The sequence below is a fragment of the Delphinapterus leucas genome, chromosome 12, assembly GCF_059928025.1.
Source record: "Delphinapterus leucas isolate spDelLeu-1000000601 "Yukka" chromosome 12, BTC_Dleu_Yukka2, whole genome shotgun sequence".
NCBI lineage: Eukaryota > Metazoa > Chordata > Mammalia > Artiodactyla > Monodontidae > Delphinapterus > Delphinapterus leucas.
This window is the reverse complement of record NC_143140.1, coordinates 50,090,211-50,104,229: the sequence shown is the minus strand read 5'-3', so window position 1 is coordinate 50,104,229 and position 14,019 is coordinate 50,090,211. Positions and strand designations below refer to the sequence as shown.

At 35.8% G+C, this 14,019-nt stretch overlaps 1 long non-coding RNA gene across 2 annotated transcripts in view; it reads left to right on the top strand.

Moving 5' to 3' along the window:
• The window catches only part of LOC149747883 (uncharacterized), a 904,363-nt gene extending 890,344 nt beyond the window's left edge, over positions 1 to 14,019 (top strand). For both annotated transcript variants that reach the window (XR_016395104.1, XR_016395105.1), the window contains one exon: positions 1 to 14,019. This exon is cut by the window's left edge and continues 42,380 nt beyond it. This is a non-coding gene — a long non-coding RNA (uncharacterized LOC149747883).

Here is a 14,019-nt window from a genome sequence, read left to right as displayed (position 1 = left end):
CAAGTTCCCTCGAGTTGGTCACTCTTGCTTCTAATCCTTGATCCTTATTCCTAAGAATTCTTCTTATTGGGAACACATTATCATGGTGAAATTGCATATAGAGTACCAAATCAAATTTCATAATGTACCTGAAGGTTGGGTCACATTCTCATAAAATATTACCTTCAAACTGGCACATTAGCTACAACTTTAATCGGTTCAGTGTAGTCAACTTTCCAACTAGTGGCTATTGGTCTTCTGAAGAGGCGGTGCTAAATCAAGGACTAAGCATTTGCACAACGCTGAGAAGTGAGTGACTCCTTAAATTTTATATGTGAGGTACCTCTCCCTTTACTCTAATCCAAGCCCAGAATCTGAATATATTCTGACTTCAGATTATTTCTCTGTTCCTACAAAACTGATGACCAGATGAAACAACCCAAGCTCTGATCTTTGGTAGGATGCTCCCACACCACTGTCTTTCAGACCCAATCTTGAGTGGGTTTATAGTATGGCTGCCATCTGTTTTCAGCTCCCACCCACATACTGAGACAACTCATCCATAACCAAGCTCGACCTTTTTCTTTCTCTGCCAGTTTCTCGTAGGAGATCCCTCACACAACACAGGTGTGAGCTGAGAGAAAGGTACAAATGCATCAGTAGTGCATGGCATGTAGGTCTGACTACCTACTGTACAACTTGATTGTGTAATCTAGTCCTGCTTATTCTTATTCACAGATGTACCATTTCCACCTTATAATGGATCATTGCTAGATCTGTTTATTGTTAGGTCACATGGCTTGGTGGGTCTGACAGAATTTGGCTCATAGTAGAAAGTTATGATCACGTGGTGGCCAGTGTTCCATATCAGACACTCTACACATCTACAGTGGCCGAGTAGTACATATGGACTTATTTTCTGAAAGGCAAAGAATTTTCTTAGGCAGATGGCATGGCCTTGCTCTGAAACCTGAAACCTCTGAAACCTATGGGTGTGTGTTGTGATTATCACATAAACTCCATACAGCACTTCCTTCCACTGTTGTTACCTTTAAAATAATAGTATCTGCTTGGTCTTATGGCCCAAGTGGCAGGTTGCTTGTGCAACAGTCTGGACCTGTTTGGGATCCTATTCTGCTGTGGGACATACATAAAGCTAAAAGCATGGTGTGTCACAAAGTGTACACATCAGAGCTATATTCCAATGTGGGAAATATGCTGCCACCAGAACCCAAAGAGGGCTACTTGACATGGGCTTCCTTCTTCATATTGAATGTAACCATCCTTTACTTGGGATGACATGTCCTGATGTATCTGATTACTGGTTCTCTAAAATTTTTACCGATATGGTAGGCTCCCAGATCTTGGTAGCGTTTATTTCCCATCCTTTCAAGAACTGTGTAAGGCCTTGGATTTTACTCTACTTACAGGTTAAGTAGTTAGCCTGCCACAATCTGATGGATGCTGGTAGAATATATGATAATCCTTTTATTACTTGTATGACTTATAATTTATTACTTATAGCAATAGCAGTAACCAGATCATCACCATTTTTGTACTGGCTTCCTAAACTCCAGTTTCCACAGAGTAACATGAATATGGCCACATACCAGATGCCTACACACGCAGTGAGTTCTGTTACAGGAAAGAAACAACAAGTTGAGGGAAGTCACATGTTTTATGACTACTCTTTGCTCTTGAGGGAGATACTATCTTTATTTTCCAAGGTTATTTGCTATGAAACATTCTTGAAAAGATGGTCCAGAACAATGGGTAGTCAGTGCCTTGGTGGTAAGACATGCAGAATTGTAGGAGACCTTAGGAGAAGGTTTCTTACGAAGGTCTCTAACATACTAGCCCATTCTGGCTCATCTGGTCCAATTATCATGATATTATCAGTGTAGCAGATTGGTGTATTGTACACAATGTTCATTCACTCCAGAGCTTCTTGGCTTTTATTATAACTAATATGAGAAGATTATTAACATACTCTAGGGCAAAACCTAAATATGTTCCATGTGAGTATGAAATGTTTCTTATCCTCTTTTCTAATAGGGATGGAAGAAAATATATTAGCCAAATTAATAGCTTCATATTATGTTCCTGAGGCCATGTTCTAGCACAGATAACACACATCTGGAATGGAGGCTTCAAGTGTGTTTACTATTTGAATCGTTTTGCTTCACAAAAAGCTTTGGAATAGAAATCAACCTTCAGAGATGCCTCAAGTTGGCTAGATCTTTACTCTCCTATATCACCTATTGGATGAGGGCTGACCCAGGAAGGAGTGTGGCCTGGCGTGAGGTGGCTCTATGCAGTTGAGGCAATCCTAGAAGAGGCTGACATCATGAGGCTGCCACGCAGTTGGGGCAGAAAGTCCTTCAGTGAAGGGGGATGTGGATGGCACACTACAGTGTCTGCCATGATATAGAGTTAAAATATACCACCAAAAGCTGGCAGATAAGTCAGCAGGGATATAAATTGAGTTAAAGAATGCAAAGTTCTTTGCATTTTTTTTTTTTTTTTTTTTTTGCCGTACACGGGCCTCTCATTGTTGTGGCTTCTCCCGTTGCGGAGCACAGGCTCCGGACGCGCAGGCTCAGCAGCCATGGCTCACAGGCCCAGCCGCTCCGCGGCATGTGGGATCTTCCTGGACTGAGGCACGAACCCATGTCCCTTGCATCGGCAGGCGGACTCTCAACCGCTGCGCCACCAGGGAAGCCCTCTTTGCATTTTCTTGAAAGAATTAGAAGCATTGCTTTAATTATATACTGCGTGATTTTGACTATATGACATTCTGGAAAAGGTAAAACTATGGAGACAGTAAAAAGATCAGTAGTTGACAGGGAATGGGGTTTGTGGGGAGGGATGAATACACAGAGCACAGATGATTGTTTTAGGGCAGTGGAAATACTCTGAATGATACTATAATAATGGATATACATCATTATACATTTGTCCAGACCTACAGAATGTACACCACCAAGAGTGAACCATAAGGTGAGCTATGGACTTTAGGTGATTATGATGTGTCAGTGTAGGTTCATCAATTGTAGCAAATATACCACTCTGGTGGGGAGTTGTTGATAATGCTGACAAAGACGGCAAGGGGTATGTGGAAAATCTCTGTACCTTTCCCTCAATTTTGCTGTGAAACAAAAACTGCTCTAAAAAATTGTCCTAAAAGAAAGCACTGCTTTATTTTAGACTTTTATTAGTGATGTATATTGTAATTTCTAGTATAATACTGAATAACAGTGCAAGAGTGAATAGCTACAAAGCTAAAAGTGGGAAAGTTGTGGATTAATAAAATCAATCCAAAGGAAGGTAAAAATGGAAAGATAAACAGAGTATAGCTATATAGCAAGTGATTGAAATGTTAATTTAAACCAGATATATCATTATTTATATTTAAATTTACATTATTTACATTTAATTTTGTAATTTTATTACATTAAACTTAACAAGGTAGAATAAAAGAAGAAATAGATAAATCCATAATCATAGTGGGAGATTCTATTACAGTGATAGAAAAATCAGGAAAAAATTAAATAAGATTATAAAATATTTGAACGAAAAATTAATAAGATCAAAATAGCTGGCATATACAAATCATAGCATTAAAAAATGTCAGAAACTCACACGTAACATATCTTTCGAGCGCACATGGAATATTTTTGATTGGTTACCAAAGGACATTAGACAAAGGAAATTATTAGCCTTATATGTGTATATTAGGAAAAAATTATTATTCAATGATTTAAACATCATAGGAAGTTAGTAAAATAATTAAACCTGAAGAGAATATAAAAAAACGAGTAAAGAACAGAACTTAATGAAACAGCTTCTGTTTAAAAGTTTTCTTCTCTCTCCTGAAATTGTTCATTTTTTCAGTTATTATATCTTATCTTCTCCTGTAAATTATTTAACATATAAAATGGTCACTTTTATGTTATTGGAGTGTCTGGGTTATCTGTAGGTCTGCTTCTGTTGGCTACTTTTCCTCTTGATTATGGGTCACATTTTCATGTTTTTTAAAAAATTCTCATTAAAAAAATTATATTCTAGACAGTTTTAGGCAGAAAAGAGGAGATTGAACACTAATATATTTCTATTAAGATTTGTTTTATATTTCCAAGATACTGCAAGCAAGCCCTTTTCTCTGTCTGGTGGTTAGGATGGCAATTGGTTATCAGATTCCTCCAAAAATCAAGTTGAGGTGAGGCTGAGCTAGAACTGAGATTAAGTTGAGTTTGTCTCTGCTTAGCCCTGCCCTCATTTCCCACAGCACTGATGGTGAGGAGGAGTACTTTTTTATTGTTGGTATTTGAGCTGGGAGGGTATCAGGCCAAATTTTCAGCTAGTTGGTTTTCAGCCCTAGCAGGATTAGAAGCATTGTGCAAATGTGGGAGACTCCATAGATTCTCTCAGCTTTCAGGACTCCCTCCACTGGTGCTTTCTCAGAAAAATACATAGGGGTTTGGTGAAGAGAAGAATTTGGGGGCTGAAAGTGTCCTCTCACATTTGTGGCTCTTCAAAATTCCAGTCCATTCTGTTAGCTCATCACATTCTCGTTTGGTTTCTCCTTGTCTCTCAAAGTCTTTCCATTGATAGCAAATCTGCTCCTCTCACCACCTGCACTGAGATCTGGTGCTCGAGCCTAGTTATGAAAGCTGTTGCTTCTCTTTGTTCATTTAACAGGGGTACTTCCTCTCTAGAATTTAGTTCATCACTGCTCTTTGATAGCCTCATAAAAAAAACTTTGATTTTAATTGTATTTGTTAGTCTTATTGCACCATAGGAGTAAATGTCTTTCACATTATATATGTTTCCTAATCGAAAAAGAGCATCTACCTGAGCAATTTTATTTTATACTTAAGTTAAAAATTTATTTTAAAAGTTATTTTTAGCAATATAGATAAATGAATCTGCTAGAAGACAAAAGAATTTTCACATAAAAGTAGATTTACAAAATCATATCCATTCAACAAATCTGCATCACTTTAACAAAGCAAACATTTATGTAATTCCCCAAAATTCAATCTTCCATTTCATTTGGGTGGAAAAATGTTCATTAATTATGAATTAGTATCTTTTTGTTGATTATTGAAAGAGCACAGATAATTAGATAAAAAGTAGACTTCCAGGTACATTGTGGCCACTGTATTAGTTTATTTTGTAGTATTCAATTTGCCTATAAACTCATAGTAAGAAAATCTACTAAAAAGACTTAGTGCCTTTCTTTTCTTCTGTAGTGATTTAATCAGAACATAAGGGAATTGTATAGTAAGAAGTAAATAAGGACTAGATTAAGGGTTTGCAGACTAGAAAGAATATATAAAATACCTAAATCTAAAACATATAAAGAAAACTTCCTAATCATTCATGTGTTCACTTAAGTAGCACTTTTCATTTCCTTCAAGAACATTTCCTTTGCCTTCACAAGTTGGCTAACTGTTTGGGTCAAGAGGCCTAGCTTTTGGCCTATCTGGGTTTTTGACACATATTCCTCACTAAGCTTAATCATTTCTAGCTTTTGATTTAAGGCAAGAGACGTTGGATTCTTCCTTTCCCTTGAACACTTACAGGCCATTGTAGGGTTAGTAATTGGCTTAATTTCAATATTGTTGTGTCTCAGGGAACAGGGAGGCCCAAGCTGAAGGAGGTAGATGGGGGAATGTCCAGTTGGTGAAGCTGTCAGAACACACATAACATTTATTGATTAAGTTCAAGTCTTACATGGACGTGGTCTGTGGTGCCCCTAAACAATTACAATAGTAACATCAAAGATCACTGATCACAGACCACCATGATGAATATAATAATAATGAAAAAAATTGCAGTACTGTGAGAATTACCAAAATGTGATGTAGAGACACGAAGTGAACAAATACTGTTGGGAAAATAGCACCAATGGACTTGCTCCCTGCAGGGTTGCCTCAAACCTTCAATTTGTAAAAAACATAATATCTGCAAAGTGCAATAAAGTGAAGCACAATAAAATGCGATATGCCTATATTCCCTTCTGTAATTGTCCCATAGTTCTTGGATATTTTGCTTCATTTGTTTTTCAGCTTGAGAAGTTACTGTTACACATCTTCAAGCTCATTAATTCTTTCAGCAGCCCATGTTCAGTCTACTGATGAGCCCGTTAAAGACATCCTTCACGTCTGTTTCAAAGTTTCTGACTTCTCTACTAGTTTCCAGAATTCCCTACCAAAAGTTATATTACTGAGAGCATCAAATGAGGAATTCTCAATAGCAACAAGTTAAGTGATTTTACTCTAATGAAGCCACCTAGTATAGCCTCTCTAGTTCACATTCTGGTTGAGAAAACTTAACAGTGCTCCTTATGAACGTAAGTTAACAGACACGGCAAGAAAATGGAAACCTATTTATTCTTAACTCAGCACAACAGAAAAGACTTTCCTTTTCTGCTCTCACCTATTAGGCCATCAATTAATTTCTCTTTACACTCCAGGACACAGCATGGAAAAGACCTGATAATTGCAAGCAAACCTAGATTTCAGTAAGATGGCTACTTCCCACTGAGGACTTTAAGTGTTCACGGGGACCCTGCTGTGTTGAATATAGATTCAGTGCCCTGTCAGGAGGATGCTCTTTTTGTTCCCATATTAACTTTCAGATCACCGACCTGTGGAGTCTCCCTTGTACTTTGAACAAAACAGAATATTCACCTGTAAATTCAGACCTCCTGACAGTCGTGCAAATATCCAGTTAGGAAAAAAAGCCCTTTTCCCTGTCACCTTTGAATTAGTAGCAAAGGATTTCCCAAACCTTTACAAAATGCGTTTCTAACTAATTAGCTGCTACCCTGACTTGTTTTGAACAGCTTCAGTAATGGAGAACTTTCTTCCTCTTCAAGCAGGTCATTCCATGTGGACAGCTATCATAATGTTGGATCCAGATTGTTTCATTCTCTCATTCATTATCCTTCTTTCATTTTATTTTCCCCCTAGTGTCTTATATGACAGCCTTGTAGAAAATGGCACTTCCCGTATCTAACACCCATTCACACAATGGATCTTTCTTTAATTTTTTTCAAACTGAGCATCCCGGGTTCCCTCAGTGATACCTTACACCACATGGCTGTTTTCTCTGGAGATGCGGTACTCAGAACAGGACCTAGGAATGTGTGAGATAAGTGGATGAACTCTAGATTACATATCCTATACTCTGCCTCTTCTTTGTATTTGTAAGCTATCCAAAGACAGATCACTCTCTTGGCTAAGTAATATCCATTGACAGAGAGTCAGGAAAATTACAACAGGGAGATGAGACTCTCTCTGTGATGCCTTATCTTTCTTAATCTTCCTTATTTGGGGTCCTCATTACTTTCTTATAGCATGATCTCTCATGTGCATCTGGATGCTCCCTGTCAACAACAGTTCCTTTCCTGTGCCGTATCCCAGCAGGAACCTGATCATCTCTGTTGAAAGTAGATTAGTATTGAGTTAATTAGAAAAGTTTAATTTCAGGTTTACCTGGTGATATTTTTTTCTATCAGCATCAACTACAGAGTTGTGCAGAAATCCAATGCTTTATAAATTGCTTAAAATAAATGTCAACCCATCCGAAATGCACATATACCCAGAAAGCACTTAAAGGATGGCTAAAGATGTTATATTCCATATTTAGAAACACACAGGTCTGAGTTGTGTCTATTTAGGACTGGGATATAGAAAGAGCAGACCTTTTCTAAATGAGTGCTACTCAAAGTGTGATCCCTGAACAGACGTATAAACAGCATCTGGGAACTTAGTAGAAATGAAGACTTGAGGCACCTCCTCAGGCTTAACGGAATCAGAATGCCTGAGGATAGATCCTAGAATTCTCTGCAGAAAATTTTTGTGCAGAATAAAATTTGAAAACCAGGCTTCTTAACCACGGCTCGCTCTCATGATCTGTCCCTTCCAGGCGGCTCTGGCTTCCTGTTGACATGGCATTAAGTGTGGTAACATGGAATAAGAGTGTATGCTGTCCAGCACTGGGCGCCTGTAGTATTCAAGATTTTCAGTGATCTGATTCACTATCCTTACTTCCAGCTTTCTCCTAAAGAACCTCTCTTGGATTACTGCTCTTGGACACACTGTTGTCTGAACTGTCATTCAACCTAGAATGCCAATGTTATTCATCTTCATCTATCAGAATTATGTTCATCTTTCAAAATAAAACCTAAAACCCTGCTTCCTCATCACTTTCCTGACAAACCTAGATACTGCACTTAGGAAAAAACTCTTCTTTTTCTAAACCCTCCTGTCACATCATTCACAGCTCTCTTGTACTCATTAACACATTCTACCTGTGTAATACTTAAGTGTTCCTAAAACAACAACAACAAAAACTGAGACTGAAGCAAAATTTTATATGCTAATAATTAATTAGAGAGTATAATCACAAAGATCAAGTAAGGGGAAAAGAGAGGAGGAAACAGAGGGGGAAAAAGAAATTAAATTCAAGAAGATGAATTCCTGATGTGGGTACTGCTTGGTATCAAGTGCATCTAATTGGTTATTCTTGAAGAATCCTCCTTATAGCACCCATATGAAGAACTACATCTCAGGACACCCTGTCCAGAGTGAAGAAGGTACAGAAATACAAGATTAACAGGGACTTTAAAATGTCTGCTTAATGAATTCCACGAAATTAATAAGTTCTTCTCTCCACACCAGAAACTTACAGTCTGGAAATCTTCCAGTTGTCATTTATTCTCTTTATTCTTACACCTGCCAACTAGATGTCTATGTCCAGTGCTGTTTTGGAGTCCATTTGTTAACTTCTATAAAAACCCATAAAACAGAGTCTACAGTCTTTAATCTATTTGACAGATAAGGAATATGACCTCCAGCTAGGGCACTAAGTATCGGATACTTTTTTTATGTGTGCATATTTTGGGGAACATTAGAACGTTTTATATTCCAAATTTATTTGAAAATATCTGTAGTGAAAATGATTGCATTTACTTTTCACACAGTACTTGAACTAAAACTTGCTTTGCAAGACAAATTTTTATCTTGCTCCTGGCAATCACATAGAAAGCTATAGGAAATACAAACAGAATCTGTACTTGCTGCTGTGAGGAATGGAAGCTAGAGGCAGTGCTAAAAGAATGATTTCTTCATAGCACAGGTACGTTTCTAAAGTAAAAGTCTTGGGGGTTGAAAAGAATGTCATCTCCTTGCTGCCTACAACAGTGCTTTAATATGGAAGGAAGTGTGCAGATATATCAGCTTTTGGCAAATCTCTTTCAGTACTTTTAAATGAATCAGTATAAATTGATCTGTTAGGTAAACTTATCATGTGAATATCCTGAAGCAGTTGTAATCTATGTAGAGTAGATTTTTTGCAATAGAAAAAAATTGCAACCAAGAGTTTAGGAAAATTGAAATGATTGTGAAAGAAATTTACTCAATTTAACAACTGCTCAATTCAATAATTGCTGAATGCACACTTATTAAACACTCCATTTTTTAGAAGAAAAATACATGCCATCCATATTCTGGGTGCTTATTATGCGATCTGTAGTATAGATGTTAACATCTTGGAAAACTGTAGAAATGTAATACCAAACAAATGAAGCAAATGAGAATAGGCTATGAGGCAGAATGGTTTGATTTTTTTTTTTCACACATTATGCTAAAGCTTCTATATGTTAGATGCTCTCCTGTCCCGTGACTGTGTTTGTGTACCCAACACTAAAGGTAATGGAACTCTTCGTGGCCTAGGAGTGAGGGTGGGAGAAGTTAGCATCTGCCCTTTGGGGGAAAGCAGGAGCTTTTCTTCTTCTGCCTGGAAAAATCTAGCCATAGATTTTTTGTTTTTTAAATGTGGGTGATTGAGCTGATTTGGATGGGAAGTGGGGGAAGGATGGATATTATGATGGGAGGATTCTGTGGGAGAGGAGAGAAAAAGAAATCCCTAAATGTAGAAGATGAATTTTTTCTTAAAGATATATTGCGTTATTGAAATGCTTGTATAGAATTTTTCTGTTCCTAGTCTTCTAAAAGAAAACAGTGCTTGAAAGAACATGAGGTTAGGATTTACAACGTGCATCCATGAGAGCAATGCCTCTAAGGATATTTGTGTTACTGAGCTATCCATCACAAGAATCATCTGTGAACTGAATGATAAGTGGAGTTTCCAAAGTCAAGTTTTGAAGAAATTTATAGAAAAAGAAGGGACCTACCTTTAAGAAAATGGGTAAACAATTTAAAACTTAGCCTACACATTACTCATAATCTAAGAATTTCAAAGCTTTGACAGGATATTTGTCTGAGGGAGTTTAAATCTCAAAACTAAAATCTTAATTATTAACTGAATTTGCATTAGGAAGATGCTGTAGATATAATCAGTTTTCAGTCCTTCTCTGCATAACCTTCATTGACTTAGAAATGCCTCTAAAATTTTTTACAGATATTTCAAATACAAAACAATTATAACTCAATAAGCATTAATGTAATTATTTTGGACCCATGTATTGAATGTCCGAAAAATAATTATTTTGAATCATTTCATCTAAGACAAAATGAAATCGTGATTTTTTTATCAGATACAATCAAGTGGAAAAGCTCAACTTCATTCATGGATTGCTTACCTCCTATTCCTTAACCAAATGTAATATGAATTAATTTGCCCTTTGGTCACTAAATTTAGATCATACTACTAGTTGGTGTACTAAGTGGAGACAGTTGTTATAATTATTAACAGGGTGCTTAAGAAAAAAGAAACTTAATGCTAAGCCTAACTTATCCTATGGCACAATATTTAATATCTCAGACCCAAGTTTTCTGATACACTTAAAAAGGATAACACCTACTTGTAGGGTACTAAATTAAACACAACGTATGAAAAGCACTTAGCATAGTGCCTGATGAATGACACGCATGTCATAGAGGATAGTTTTATTACCATTGCTGTTGCAAATATTACTAGGCAGTTCAAGTCAAATAATCAGAAAAACTTCATTTTACAGTGCTGAGATATAGTCTAAACTGGCATCCTTAAGAGAGAACACTTTTCATGTCCATTTGGAGATTAACATCAGTTTGGGTTTGCTTGAAATGAGTGACATACTCTACTTCTCCAAATAGCAAAAACACTTGTAAAAACAAAACTGTAATAGGTTAATTTGAACCAGTTTTCTAATTCCCATGAGAACTATTATTATGTTTTTATTTCCCATAATCATATGGTCATATAAAAAACAATTTGGGTGTTAACCAAATTAATGATATTCATAAAAATTGTTAATTTGATGATGCACTGATTTTATTACTAATGGTTTTTAATCCAATACTGTCTAATGGATAGTTACAGCCTATAATTTTATAAAAATAATGATTTCAAATCATGTGGTACTGTCTAACTCAACAAAATAGTTTTGTAGAATTTGCATTTCATATATGTCTGGATGTGCAAAGTATTGATTCATTGCCTATAACCAATCATATTAATAAGTGCCAAAGAAAAAAATGAAACTACTTATCTCATATTTTTACTCCATTTCCCATATGAATAAAAATCATCTTCATATTAAAAAGTGGAAAATAGCATTCATAAGAAGGAATGGAAGTAGATTGGGATTGACATATATACACTAATGTGTATAAAACAGATAACTAATAAGAACCTGCTGTATAAAAAAATAAAATTCAAAAAAAGAAAACATTGAGAAGAAGGAATGGAAGTACTTAAAGATAAGTATATTAAAGAGCACAGGCTGTTGGACTAAATGTAATCTCTGATAGAGCAAATGGTGTCCTGGTAAATTATTGAAGTCTCTGGGAAATTCACAGATGAGATAGCTGAACCACTGCTAAGAATCTCTAAGGAAACTATAGGACAAGAAAATCACCATAAATCTTGAAGATGAGCAAATATAATGGCAATTTTTCACCAAGAAATTGAACTAAACACTAATTTTTTCCTGCAAACTTGAGTTCTTGAAAGAGAAACCTGCATAGATTCACTAAGGACAAGTCATTGTTCACTAGTCTTGTGGTCATTTTTTAAAATAAGACAGAGCTGGTTATTCAAGGAAATTCTACCAAAATTGTTTTTATATTATCTCTAAATTTTAGCATGGAATTGTAAAACTTCTGCTGTAGCTTTCTCAACAATGTGAAATAGTAATAATGCAGTTTGGAATATTCATATAGATTTAAATAGTACTACTAATAAAAAATGATAATTAATGAGTCTTAACTTAGCAAAATGGAGGGCCTCTGTCTACAAATCTATTTCATTCAGTAGTTTATTTTTAAAATTTTCTATCAAAATAATATGCAAATATTTTTAAATACTTTATTACAAAGTAGTTTATTTTTAAAAGCAATAGTCCCTACCTTACTTTTCCCCACCCCAATCACAAACACCAGAAGCAATCATTTGTGATTTCCATGCTTAAACTTAAGTTACCTCCATTTTCTCTAAATGATATACTCATTTTAATATTTCTCAATTTATCAACAATAGGTATGATTTATTGCTTGTTATACCATGACTTTAAAGAGTTAGCTTACTTAAAATCTGCTTCATTCCCACCTCTTCTCAATAAAATTATAGTACTACTTTTCCTTTTTTTGGTAATGAGTAGAATATTTTATTTATTTATTTTTAAATTTAGTCTATTTTTTGAGTTGAAGCATAATTGCTGTAAAATATTATATAAGTTACATGTGTACAATACAGTGATTCACAATTTTTAAAGGTTATATATACTCCATTTATAGTTACTATGAAATATTGACTATATTCCCTGTGTTGTACAGTATCTCCCTGCAGCTTATTTTATAGCTAATAGTTTGTACCTCTTACTCCCCACCCCCTATATTGCCTCTCCCCACTTCCCTCTCCCTGCTGGTAACCACTAGTTTGTTCTCTATATCTGTGAGTCTGCTTCTTTTTGTTATATTCAGTAGTTTGTTGTATCTTTTAGATTCCACATATAAGTGACATCATACAGTGTTTGTCTTTCTCTGTCTGACATATTTCACTTTGCATAATGCCCTCCAAGTCCATCCATGTTGCTATAAATGGCAAAATTTATTTCCTTTTTATGGCTGAATAGTATTCCATTGTGTATACCACATTTTCTTTATCCATTCGTCTGTTGATGGACACATAGGCTGCTTCCAGATCTTGGCAATTGTAAAAAATGCTGCTATAAACATTGGGGTGTATGTATCTTTCAAATTAGTGCTTTTGTTTTTGTTTTCATTTATATACTCAGGATACCCAGGAGTGGAATTGCTGGGTCATATGTTAGTTCTATTTTTAGTTTTCTGAGAAACCTCCATGCAGTTCTCCACAGTGGCTGCCCCAGTTTACATGCCCAGCAATGGTGTATGAGGGTTCCCTTTTCTCCACATCCTCACCAACATTTGTGATTTGTGTTCTTTTTTATGATAGCCATTCTGACAGGTGTGAGGTTATGTCTCACTGTGGTTTTGATTTGCATTTCCCTGATGATTAGCAATGTGGAGCATCTTTTCATGTGCCTGTTGGCCATCTGCATTTCCTCTTTGGAAAAATGTCTATTCAGTTATTCTGCCCATGTTAAAATCAGGTTGTTTGTTTTTTTTCTGATGTTGAGTTGTATGAGCTGTTTACATATGTTGGCTATTAATCCCTCATCAGTCATACCATTTGCAAATATTTTCTCCCATTCAGTAAGTTGTCTTTCATTTGTCTGTGGTTTCTTTTGCTGTGCAAAAACTTTTAAGTTTAATTAGGTCCCTTTTGTTTATTTTTGCTTTAGTTTCCTTTGTGTTAGAAGATGGATCCAAAAAATATTGCTGCGATTTATGTCAAAGAGTGTTCCGCCTATGTTTTCCTCTAGGAGTTTTATAGCATCCAGTCTTAACCTTAGGTCTTTAATCCATTTTGAGTTTATTTTTGTATATGATGTTAAAGAATGTTCTAATTTTACTCTTTTACATGGAGCTGTCCAGTTTTCCCAGCACCACTTATTGGAGAGACTGTCTTTTCTCCATTATATATTCTCTTACCTCCTTTATC